Source organism: Artibeus jamaicensis, unplaced genomic scaffold, assembly GCF_021234435.1.
Source record: "Artibeus jamaicensis isolate MK-2021 breed Jamaican fruit bat unplaced genomic scaffold, CSHL_Jam_final contig_354, whole genome shotgun sequence".
NCBI lineage: Eukaryota > Metazoa > Chordata > Mammalia > Chiroptera > Phyllostomidae > Artibeus > Artibeus jamaicensis.
In genome coordinates this window covers 44,730,609-44,743,070 of record NW_026521803.1, presented here as the reverse complement: position 1 = coordinate 44,743,070, position 12,462 = coordinate 44,730,609, and the positions used below count along the sequence as shown (strand labels likewise).

The following is a 12,462-nucleotide window of genomic DNA, read 5'->3' as shown; positions in this document are numbered from 1 at the left end:
CCCCGCCCCTTGCTCCCCACCTCCCTCCCTTTTCCACCCCCCTTAGTTCTCGTCCCTGTGTCCTTCCTATTTGTTCCTCCAAATCCCTCCCCCTTTTTCCCCTTAACTTCCCTTCCTTCTCCCCTCTGGTCACTATCCCCTTGTTCTTTTTTTTTTTAATTCTCCATGGAAACCGGTGAACCTATGAGGCTGATTCACCCCAATGGGAGCACAGAGAGATGTCAGAAACCACCTTGGCCACGAGCTCCGAGGTAACATGCACCAGTGACATGCACGCACCCCGACACAATGTGGACAGGACCCACCCCCCCACCGCGGCGTGCAGGCCGGGAAGCGCTCAACCTCCACATAGTCGTGGGGAAGTTCGGACGAGCCCAGACCGAGGGAGAGTCTACAAAACCCCTGAGCAGGGCTCCTGAAAAGGCCCTGAGAAAAGTCTGAACGGAAGCGTGCGGGCTGGAAGACAGCACCGAGACCTGATAACGAAGCGCAGGCGGGGTGCTGCGCCGGCCCCTGGACCGGAGGAAGACTCAGCAGCAAAATGCCACCGAGGACTGAGAGTCATTTGCCAACTGCCTGGCCACAGAGACGGGGCTGTGGCTGCAGGAGAGGCTCACGAAGGGGCCGGGCGCAAGGCTGTGTGCACCCATCTCCCGGGGCTGCTCGTGCAGCTTGCCTGTAATTCTAAAATTATTTCAAACTTAACAGGTTTTTAAATATCTCTTTTTAATCCTCACCGGAGTGTGGTGGGGCTTCACCCACAGGGCCCCACCCCCGCCCCCGCCACAGCTGCCACAGATGAGAATAAGCCCACCCAGACATGATCTGCCTGGGGAGGAAAGGTGGCCCATCTCTCAGAGGAGAAGGGCCCAGAGTCTGTTCCTCAATGGGCTTTGACCGGGTTCGTTTCGCCCAGGAACACAGGTAAAGCTCATCAGTCATTGTCAGGCAGTAAGGATCAAACAATAAATAACATTCAAAGAACTCTGAGGGTTTATTCTGAGTCCGGGGTCTGCTAGTTAAAGGGCTACAAAACTTTGGGAAACTAACTCATTTCCTGCTCAGACCCTTATCATTTCATAGAGGACCTTCTTAGCAAACCAGGTTTCACATGAGTTTATGCATTCTTTCTTAGGCCTGATCGCCCAGGGAACCCACCCTTTCCAGCCCAGGGCTGCACCGCCCTCTGTCATTGTTTCAGGTTTAAGTCAGGCGGGGGAAGTGAGGCAGCCAAGAGATCAGGAGACTTCTCACAGACAGAATGAGGACTCAGGCTATGTCAAAGTCAAGGGACAAGAGTCTATCACCCCTTTTGCTATAGTCCCCCAAGTCCTTCCCTGGAGCCCCCCATGATCATGCCTGTCTTACGTCATCTCTCCCTTGAGGTATCTTACCCATAACTGGCTAACCAATCATGTATTGGGGGACAGGCAGGGTGAAGTAAAAGGGGAAGAGGCAGTGCCCCTGCCAGGGAGATAAACTGTCTCCGTGGTTTATACTCCCAAGGTCACTCACTCAGCCTTAGTCATAGGGGGTTACAGCTTTGGAAACCAGGCAGGGTGGTTCCCAACAACTGAGGCCATTTTTTCATTGTTTCTAGGGAGAGAGGAAGCAAGGGAGGGAGAGAAAGAAACATCAATTGGTTGCCTCTAGTACAAACCTTGACCGGGGATCAAATCCACAACCTAGGCATGTGCCCTGACCGAGAATCGAACCCGCAGCCTTTTGGCTATGGGACAATATTCCAACCAACTGAGTCACACCAGCCAGGGCCCAAGTAAAAAAGTTTTAAAAAATAATTTCAGATGAATGATAAACAGGTGTAAGATACCACTCAGTAACATGAAAATACACTTTCTCCTCCAGGACTTCTACTAAAAAAATCCCAGTAATTACAAACAAGGCTTAAACTGAAACAAACTGTAATTATTCAATAAAAATCTACAACTGAGATGATCAGAGAGCAGAGTGACTTCCGAGGGCACTGAAGTCTCTCCAGATCAGTAACCTACCTTACTGTCCCCCTTTCCCTATTTAATGGCACGTACCTGTGCAAGGGCCTCGTAAGATTCTGATGTATGAGAAAAGATAACATCAGTATACAAAATACAGAACTGTACCATGTAACGAGGCTGAAGACAGTTTTTCACTGCTATACGATCCAGCAACCATCTGGACGCCCTTCTCAGCATCAGCGTCGGTAAGACCAAGGACCCCTTCCATAGTGACATGCTTCTGACCTCCGGAATGATCTCCAGAAGTCATCCTCACAAAGGTCAAACTGACTCCGAGAAATACCCCACTTCTACCCCTTTTGTCATCGGAGCACTTTGGTGCTGGTGCATTCTGCCATTTGATGAAAACCTGATTCTCTGAGTACCGGGAAGAAGATGAGGCCGGCCTAACCCAGAGGTGTATTTACTCTCTTCTTACAAGAGGTCGAAGGCAACATCATGTAAGGCCACGTGTCTGCAAGTGTGGTCTCAGCCAGTAGCTTCAACAGAACCCAGGAACTGTCAGAAACGCAAATCCTCAGCCCCAGCCCAGAAGCCCCCCCGGTGACCCTGGCGCACCCTGTTTGAGAAGCACTCTCAAAAGAGCAGCAAGGCCAGCTGCAAGTCAGGGGACTGGGTTCTAATCCTGCCTCTGCCACTAATCCCTGGGATGGATTTGTCACTCAGCCTCGGTGGGGCGCAGCCTCACTGAAGAGGGGGCTGGAAAAAGTCAATGCCACAGCCCTTGCGCCCTAATTGGTGAGTCCTTCCGTGCACGCATTCCCACGAGGCCTACAATGAATCACCACACAGTTCTTTTATCACAGTGAAACTATTACAATTTCTTCATCCATGGGTCTTGGAGTCACACTATCTAAAATAATTTGTTATTTTAAAGAAAATGGTGTCTGTTTTAGTAAAAGGCTATATAAAACGCTAATCTAACAGTTTCCTACCCAGTGCTGTATCAAGTCTATTCTGGAGGAATTCATTCCACGTCACAGGTCACAGAAATTTGAAGAAACCCACCCACCACAGACTGCAGGGTCTCCCTCCAAATGCACACGTGGAGGGCCTGACCCGTGTGGTGGGGTCTGCAGGTGGGGCCTTTGGGAGGTGAGGAGGTTTAGATGAGATCTTGAGGCTGGCTCCAAAGGCCGGATCGGAACCCTTACAAGAGGAAGAAGACAGCCCAGAGCCCTCCTGTTCTCGGCCCTGTGAGCTGGAAGGCAGGCCCCTGCAGGCCAGGAAGAGCCCTGACCAGAAATCTGCACGTTGGTCTTGGACTCCTCTACCTCCCGAACCGTGAGAAAGAAACGCCTGTTTCTGCAGCCAGCCGGACAATGGTGTTTTCTTCCAGCAGCCCCAGGAGACGAAGATGCTCCCTCAAACGTCCCTCTGCTGCAGGCGCCCAGCCCAGACCCGAGTTCGGAATAGAGTTGCTGGCCTCACAGAATGAAAGTGTGTGGTGAGACCACAGAAAGGAGTGAACAAGTATGAAAATTAAGAATTTAAAAACATATGGATCTAGACATTTCCATCACTGCATAAGGACCACAGCTTCATTTAATCTCCTATTAATAGATTTAGAACCTGGGATTGTTCTCACAACCTGTGAAATGGCAGATGGGGGATCACATTAGAAGGGTGTTTTATACAGGTGAGGGGTCTCCTCTAATCAGGCCGACCTAACCAAATAGGTCTCCAGCAGGCTCTTGCCACCCCTTCCCCAGCAGCCAGACACACTGTCGTCTGTGTTCCAAAGTCTCGGGTCCAGCACTAATGTTGCTTATGTGTCTGTCTCCTCGCCAGACCTGGAAATCCGGGAGGACAGTGCATTCCTCTCCCCTGCACCTAGAAGGGCGCAAGCCTAAAGCAGGAGCCAATGTGTGTCGAAGTGGAGCCACTCTGCTGAGTACCAGTGACACTCTGCCCAACCTTGCAGCTGTTCTGTAAATCTTAAATCGTCTGTAAATGTTTTTATTTTTTAAAAGGCACCAGTAGCAACAACTAAGAGCAATAATCACAACTGTCTCACATGGCACACAAGAGGACATCAACTACTAGAGAGCCCTGCCTCAGTGGTTTTCAGATGTGCCAGTAGGATTTGTAACTTCTCTTGTAGCAAACTAGAAAAGGATGACACCTGAGACTTGAATCCTGACGTTAATTTTGGTCAAATTATTTGATCTCGTTCTCATTTAGTACAAAAGAGAACAGCAAACCCTCCAAGGCTGATGTGCTAACTAAAATACACAGTATGTATCCCATGAGCTCTCCTAATGGTGCTCTAACTCGCACACGTGAGTGCCCGTCCCTGTAGAGACAGCGTTCTGATGGGACAACGCCCCACCGTCGAGCACGTGCACAGCACACAGTAAGGGGACCAGCCGACAAGAGCGTCAAGTCACACTTCAATCACTGTTAAGGCTGTGATCACCTACAAAGCAGAAAAACCCACGTGTGTGTTTATGGACGTCCACCCACCAACATGTCCTATTCTAGAGCTCCCAATGGGATCAACGGGCTGTTCCAAGCTGCACGCAGCCGACAGGGGTCAGCCGCGCGGGCACCCGGCTCCCCTAGACTGCAGTCCAGAACGCAGCCGGCGCTCAGGACCAGTTGGCGGGAGGGGCTGCGGCGCGCGCCCGCAGGGACCAACAGCACCGCCGGGACACAGTCGCGCGGCAGCCCGCATTCCCCCTTCAGGCTGGGGGCGGCGAGCCCCGAGAGGCCGCGGCCCACCGAGCCTCCGTTGCGGAAGGAGACGTGGGTGGCGGCGGAACGGTGCGGAAGGCAGGGACACCGAGTGGGCGGCGGCTAAGGAAACCGACACCCAGACTGCGACAGACACTTGGGCGGCCCGGCGCTGGGGCGTGTTTGTGTCACTCTTGGAGCGACCGGGCGGTAAGAAGCGCCCAGACAGCGGGCAGGGGCGCGTGGGGCGCCGCCGCGGCGTTGACAGCCCGGCGCTGCCGGGAAACCGAATCCCCGCGGGTGCGCGCGGCCTGCGCCGAGCTGGCAAGGGAGGGCGGGCGCGCAGGCCGGCGGCGGCGGGGACCGGCGGGCGCGAAAGGGGCGAGTCTGGGCGGCGCCGGGAGGGACCGGCGAGCGGGGAGGGGAGGAGGCGGGGGGAAGGGGAGGAGGAAGAGCGAAGGGCCCTGGCGGGGCTCCCGGCGTCCAGCCGCGGGCGCCCCGGCCCTCAAGCCACCGCCCCCAGGCCCCGCGCTGACGCTGGACGGTCCCCGCCTCCAAACCCCCCGCCCCGGCCAGACAGTAACTTACCTGTTTGCCGACAGGATCGCCCCTGCTTGCCCCTACGACTGACTCCTCCGGCTCACCGTCTTCCCTCTGGGAGGAAGGGGCGGGATTTCCTGTCTTTCCTTTGCGCTACTTCCGGCAGCTCCCTGGTTCTCTCCGTTGTGGACTGCTCGCAAGACACTAAAACCAAAAGCACAGGATCTCGGGACTGGTTTAGTTAAACGCACCTCAAGTTCCCTTTTATTTTTCCCCTAATGGCCAGAGGGCCAGGGTGCCGTATTGTTTTCGGTACATAAGCTCTTGCCGGAAGTCCCTCGGACACGAAGCCGGAAGTCCCACCCCTCCCCGAGAGGAAAACGGAAGGCCGAGGGAATCAATTTAAAGAAGGGAGAAAAGGCTTCAGGCTTCAAGGCTGGCGGTGTCCGACCCGGCAGGGCTATCGTTGGTTTACAGAGGGTCCCCGAGCGAGTTCCTCCCCGGTCTCCCACCGTCGCTGCCCGTCCCTTATCACTCCATCCTTTCGCCCGCCCTCCATAGAGAATCCCGAGGGCAATGCGGGAGAAGCGGACACGCTCTCGGGGAGCGAGGGGCACAGGGGCCTGCGGGGTACCCGGCCGCTGCCCTTTGCGTGGACGCGGCCCGAGGGATGCCGGCGCTTCTGGGGCCCTAACATGTACAGGATGGAGATCTTTCTGCTGAGCCAGGCGCGTGCGCACCTCCAGCTTAGGAATAATCTCTCCCGTGACAGCAAATGGGGATCCTTGCAGTCACAGTCCGAAGGGACCCACGAGCCGAGTTCTGAGGCAAAGGAGTTCAATGGGTTGTTCAGTTGGGCAGTAAAAGCTGAAAACGCCGTGGGTGTTTAAAATGTTCCTGCGTGGACTGTTCGTGAATGTTAACGGCGCAGGGTAGATGGGAGGAAGGAAAGGCGGCCCTGGGCGCCATGTGCCGCACACCGGGGGCCTCGGGGCCGAGCCTGGGCTTTGGAAACCCAGACCCAGCTCTGAAGAGGGCCGCGGTGTCCCACCGGGAGTCCGAACCTTGTAGGCTTAGGGGCCCCTGTTATCAGAACTGTATTTAGGAAGATAAAAGTAAATGGGAAATAATAGCCTTATAATGGTAAGGATAGGCTTCCTACCTAAACCAGCTCGCATGGCCAATTTCAGCTCAGGGCTGTTTAAATCCGAACAGTGAGCATGGGGAACTCCTTGCAGACCTTATCGGACTGAATTTTCACTGATCCCTGAACGCATTCCCGGCTCTTCCACGGTAGGAAGTGCAACTCAGAAGCATCCCCCACCCCAAGATTACTCAACTAGAGAAAGTGGGGCTTGGCTCAGTATCCACGGCCTTTCCCGCTCTACCAGCTGGCGCAGTGGGCCTTAAAGGTGGAGCGAAGCGTGGGGAGCAGGCTTCTCCAACGGCCAACCAGCTCGTCAATGCATTTATTTCATTAACCAACTTTTACTGGGTGCCTACTGAATGAAAGGAGATACCGTCTTCAGAGTTCTGTTGAAAAGTGCTTAAAATTTACTTGAAAATGTAGTGTTTGTTCATACAATCTTTTGATATTTACTTGGGCAGTGTTTTTCTTCCCTGCCTAGGGGACACAGTTCTCCCTAGGGATGAGGTGTTCTGTGGGACTTCCGGTGATGCGTCTTACCACCCCTCCACCTTGGGGGTTTGGTTAACAATTCCATCTTTGAGCAGTGAAATAAGATCGGAGTTTATTTTTCAGTCCATCACCCATTATTTTGCTGAGACAGGGCCACTTACATCAAAAGGTGACCTTAAGGAAGTTGATTGAACTTCATTCTCCTCATGTGTAAAGTTAGTTCATTTAAGGTGACCTTCCCTTCTTTTGAAACGGTATTAGAGAAGAGGTTCAGCAATGTGTGAATTGGCCTTGGTCAGATGCTCAGTGGTCCTGAGGGTCACCAGATCCTCCGAGGTTGGGGGTTCCGTCCACGGTCATGGCACACACAGGAAACAACCAATGAATGAACAAGAAAGTGGAGCAGCAAATCGATGTCTCTATAAAATCAATAAAAATAATAAACTTTCCAAATCCTAGTAATGATGTGGGAAGCTTTGGGAAACCTTTGTTCACCCAAACCCCAGGCTCCCTGGGAGAGCGATAAGGCCGTCTGGGAAAAGCAAACAGCAGGATAGTCACTAGGACTGGGGCTAGCACTCCCACAGATAGAATTAATTTTCACATTTAGCCTTTGTACTCTGCTTCTGCCCCGTAGATAGAACTAATTACCACATTCCGCTTCTGTATCCCGCTTTGCTATGTAGATAGGAAGACCCCGTAGACTATATAAACCCCAGGAATCCTTTGTTTGGGGCTCAGAATTTCGAGACTCCTCTGGGCCCGTGCACGTTAATAAACCTCGTACTCCAGAATCCCTCGGTGTCTGGTTGCTTCATCTTCCTGTAACAGTAATAGGGTCTAATAGGAAGGACTTTGTTCCACTAGATAATACTAATAATAACTCTTGTTTATTAAGCACCTAATATATTTCATGCATTGCTGTAGAAAAACCCAAGAATATAGGGAAATTTTGATAATGTTCTGTATCTTACTAGGGAAATTTATATACACAGTGTCTGGCAAGAATAACACCTTTTTTTTTTATTACAAAATTGTAAGCATGTGATTCTGTAACCTAACAACATCACACTCAAGCACACCATCTGACATTTTAGGTGAAGTGTTCAAGTGAAAACTATAAGTGATCACACCCATATTATTACCCTACCAACCACAGTCAAGCAGGCCTTCTGCTGGACCCTGTATATAAATACATGTACATATAAAAAAAACCAGAGTTATTAATTTTTAAAGCTTTATAAAATTAATATATTTATATTACATACAGTTCTACATACATAAAGCACTGGGGCTTTTTAAAAGTTGTCCCCACACCTCTGTAGCCACAGGACAAGCATTTTCCATTTATTTTCACAGGGTGGCTGTAGAGCAGGAGCAGTCCAGCGCCTCTCTAACTCTCATCTGCATTTGAAGGGGTGGAGGGAGGCCCCACGGGTGGGGCGCCAGGCGAAGTCTTTGGAGGGAGGTGGCAGACCAGCCACGTGCCAGGTGTTTGTGCGAAACCAATGAGCCCGTGGGGTGGCCAGCTCCGTAGTTTTATTCCTTCCAGTGACTGGACAGAGCTGAGGGACCCCCTGCCACTTCCTCTGAGGTGCAGCTCCACCCACCCCCCACCACCTTCCAACTGCACTCTCTGCTTTGGCCGATGTTCTTCCAGCTGCAGACAAGTTTTCCTAAAGCACTTGTCATCCTCACAGCTGTGGCTGGTGCGTCCCCCCTACCACCTCTGCTCTGGGAGGGCAGAAGTTTTATCTGGCAATACAAATCACTCGCTGTGTTCCAGTTTTACATGTGGTGATCTGTCTTCATAAACGTCTCCACAGCACTCGAACCCGAGCTGGAGCCCTTACCAAGTGTGTGGGGGGGGCGCCCCCTGACCTGAGGATTACCCTCAAACCCTTCTGCCACAGGATAAGAAGGTCCAGGCTGTCATTCTTTCTTTAACCTGAAGAAAGTTGCAGAATTTTGACACTCAGACATGGTCAGTGCAAGTGTGTGCATTTATCGGGGTGAGGTCACGGTGTGCAGCACCCTCCCCACTTCTTTTTGGGCAGGTGCCCTGCTGTGGGCAGTTCCGGGGCAGGAGACAGAAGTGGCCAATGAGCAGGTAACGCTTATGTTCGGACCAGGGAACCATGTGGAATTTTAAGGGAAGAGGAGGACAGCTGCACGTGATTGGTGGAAGAGACGGTTTAACCCATTCGAATAGTCATGTTTATCCTGACACTTCTACCCTAAAAAATGAAAGTGTACATCAGCATGATGAAGAACTCAAATTTCCTAATACAATCGATAGGTTCCTGCCTTCATCATGTTCAGTTCTAAACTGCTGGTCTTTAACAAAAGTAAATACAGGATCGAACAGTCGTCACTGTTCACTCATCAGAGAGCAGCTCGGTTCTGTCACAATAGTACCATCTCTCCCACGGGGAGCTTCCATTGGTCTGACTAAGGACAGTTTTCTGATTCTGAGGGCAAAATTCAGCGAAGGGTTCCTCTGATCCGCATCCGATGGGAAAGGTGTGCAGATGCCTGGTGAAGGCCCGGGACTGTCGGTGTGATGGGCAGGCCGTCTGGCCTCAGGCAAAGCCCGCCCCGGGAACACTCCACTCCCAACAGCCAGGAAAAAGCCCTCCTGCTGTTGGTCAGGTTTTCTTGTACCTGTATGGAGAAGCCACGTATACGCTACCGAAGGGTTACCACCAAATCTACCGCTGTCGCAGTCTACGTGTATGATAAAAGAAAAAGAGCAAAAGCTTTCAGACTTCGTAAGTAAAGATACCTATACTCACAATCGGTCCGAAGGATGTGGGTCATGTTGTAGGCAACAGATGGGTCGATACACGCTCTCGGAGACGAAAATTGGTTTCAAAGAATTTTAGTTTTATTAATCACAAAATAATGGTCCAAATGTGAATTTAGTGGCCAAGCTTTACCTGCGCAGGGGCGAACGTCCCGGAGCTACGTAGCTACCCAGAGCTACCAGATGGAAGTCGCACGTGGCTTACAAACTACGGGGTTTTTATAGGGCAGAGCAAGCAAACGCGGGCTTACAGAAGCAGATGTGGCGGTTAGCTATTAGCTAGGTTGCTAATTTGAAAACGGCGAAGGTCCCAAATTGGTGGGTGCGGCTGCTGGTTGGCCTCTTCTGGCGGGCCCTGGTTAGTTACCTTATTTGGCTAGAATTTTGAACCCAACTGTTCCTGGATGTTTATTTATTACCCAGTCTCAGGAACTGCAGATGCCTAACGGCTGTCTGTATGTTTCCACTACTAATGGCCATTACAGGTCATTGCCAAGCTGATTAAAAATATGTATACTCCCATATTTAAGGAAATAAAGCAATCAGTAGATTTACATGTTTTCCTAGCTATTTGTCATCTTTTCCATTAGATAATGAATAATAAACACTTTTGTAATAGCGGGTTGGAAAAATAAAAGGAAAATGTACGATGGAGATATACTGACTCCATACCTACCAGGCACTGTGCTAAAATCTCAGACACCTTCTCTCATCCAACCCGATAACCTCTCTAAATGGGGTGTCATTTTCATTTCACAGGTAAGAGAGGATGCCATGTTCTCTGGTTCAGTCCCTGCTGGGTAACAGTGGGGACTGTGCCCCCTCCGCCGTCCAAACTCACTCTCACACAGAGACCCCCCTTCCACCCAGGGCCCATGGCCGGGGCTCAGTCCCAGCAGAATCTCCTTCGGAGAGGCTGATGTCCCCATCCTTCCTGCTCTTGAAGGCCAATAACACACATGCGACTCCTCTGGATGTTCTACACGGTTCACTGAAGTTCCTTTTTGTTTCTTTTCATTCTTTTTCCCCCTCTCAGACCTGCAGGTCAGATCGTTTCGGTTGGCCTATTGGAGATGTTCCCTGAGTCCTCTGTCTCCTCGGTCATCCGTCAAAAGCAGCTAGTGATTATTTCCTTATTCCTCTCTGGTTAAGCTACATTTTCTCTGGATTATGAGTCCTGTGCTCCTCTTCCTGAAACGTCAAGTAATTTTGATTTGCATCCTAGACATGTGAGTGCCAGGATGTGGTGATTCTGGATTCAGCCACGTTCCCCTAGTGAGTCCGGCTGGCGTGGGTCTGGTTTGAGCAGACGGTTCTCGGGGCTGTACTCCCGCCGCCTCCCACGTGGGCTGATGTCCACCCCCCACGTGGTGGTCTGGAGGCAGCAGCTGCAGGATTTGGCTGTCCCCCCGTGACCTCCGGAAGCTCCGCGCCCTGACTCTGTGCTCACGCAGTAGGCCCGCGCTCTGCCGTTGGTTCTTCACGGGCGGTTTGCAAGTTTCAATAGCCTCCTTTTTTCAGTCATAATCATGTAAAACTTAAAAGGGACCATGGGTCACTTTGGGTGACTAATTTTTGATGACTAATTTGCTTTAACAGCGTCCTTTAATAAAGTTCTGATGTCCTTTAAATTGGAACTTTCTGTCACTGCAAATGCCTACCTACGGCGACAGTGTGCCACCAACACTGAACCACCCACACTAGAATTTCAAATCTCAGTTCTTTGTGAACGCCTTTTGGTGACTTTCCCATGTGGGAGGTGAAATGATTTAAAACTTTGTATTTTCTGTTACAGTCAAAGGCATAATTTCTATGACATCTCTTCTTATTCTGAAGAAGAAATCACCCTCGAATGGAGCTTTTAAATATAATTTTTCCACATAATGACATCTTGTTCTCTGCAATCTACCCAAATTTCAAAGGCTCAGAGCGTTTATTTACTCACCGTAACAGTTAGGAAATGACAGTCCCGGCCCTGCCCTCCGCCCTCTCCACGTCATGCTGGGGGTGGGGAGCTGGGGGTGGGGCGAGGGAGCTCCGTGCTGCAGAAACCCTACGTTTCTGTTTTCCTGCTCCATCAGTTGGCTTGAGCAAAGCCCAGACTGCGCCCCCAGGCAGCCCCGCCTGCCTCCCGGAGAGGGAGGTTCCCTTCTGCACAGGGAGGAGGAGGGTCCTTTCTCACCTGCTCAGTGCTGCACAGAGCGAGCGCATAGATGCTCCGGGGCTCCTCCTGGAGGCGCGAAGGCAAAGGGCCGTCCGCGTCCTTGGTTCCACCTTCACTGCCGGTCACGAGGGGCAGTGCAGACGACTCTGACCGCAGGTGCGCTGCCACACAAACAAATACCTCATTCCATCCGGTATCATCAAGACTCCAAGTCGTTATTTAATTTTTTAGCCATCATAGGTACAGTTAGTATTCACATGCATTGAAAAATAGCATTAAAAATCATAGCTAGATGACACTGAATACATTTAAGACTTGATATTTGAAATAGTGTATCATCATTCTAGCCGGGTGGCTCAGTTGGTTGGAGCGTCGTCCCTGTACACCAAAACGGTCACAGGTTCAAACCCCGGGCAGGGCACAAACCTACACTGCAGGTTGATCCCCAGGCAGGGCGCATAGGGGAGGCAACCGATCAATGTTTCTCTGTCACATCGATGTCTCTCGCCCTCTTTCTGCCTTTAAAAGTCAAGAAACGTGTCTTTGGGTGAGGATTACAAAAAAAATACTATTGTAGTAAATGGTACAACAGAACTGTGGAGACTGATGGTGAGCAGGGACA

The 12,462-nt window shown here is 51.2% G+C and overlaps 1 protein-coding gene across 1 annotated transcript in view; it reads right to left on the bottom strand.

The window, feature by feature from the left end:
- Positions 1-5,359, bottom strand: part of ZNF407 (zinc finger protein 407) — a 298,073-nt gene extending 292,714 nt beyond the window's left edge. Inside the window, exon 1 of the mRNA XM_037145755.2 lies at positions 5,280-5,359. The gene's annotated coding sequence lies outside the window, so the exon portion shown is untranslated. The remainder of the gene's footprint in view (positions 1-5,279) is intronic.
- Positions 5,360-12,462: the final 7,103 nt, after the last annotated feature.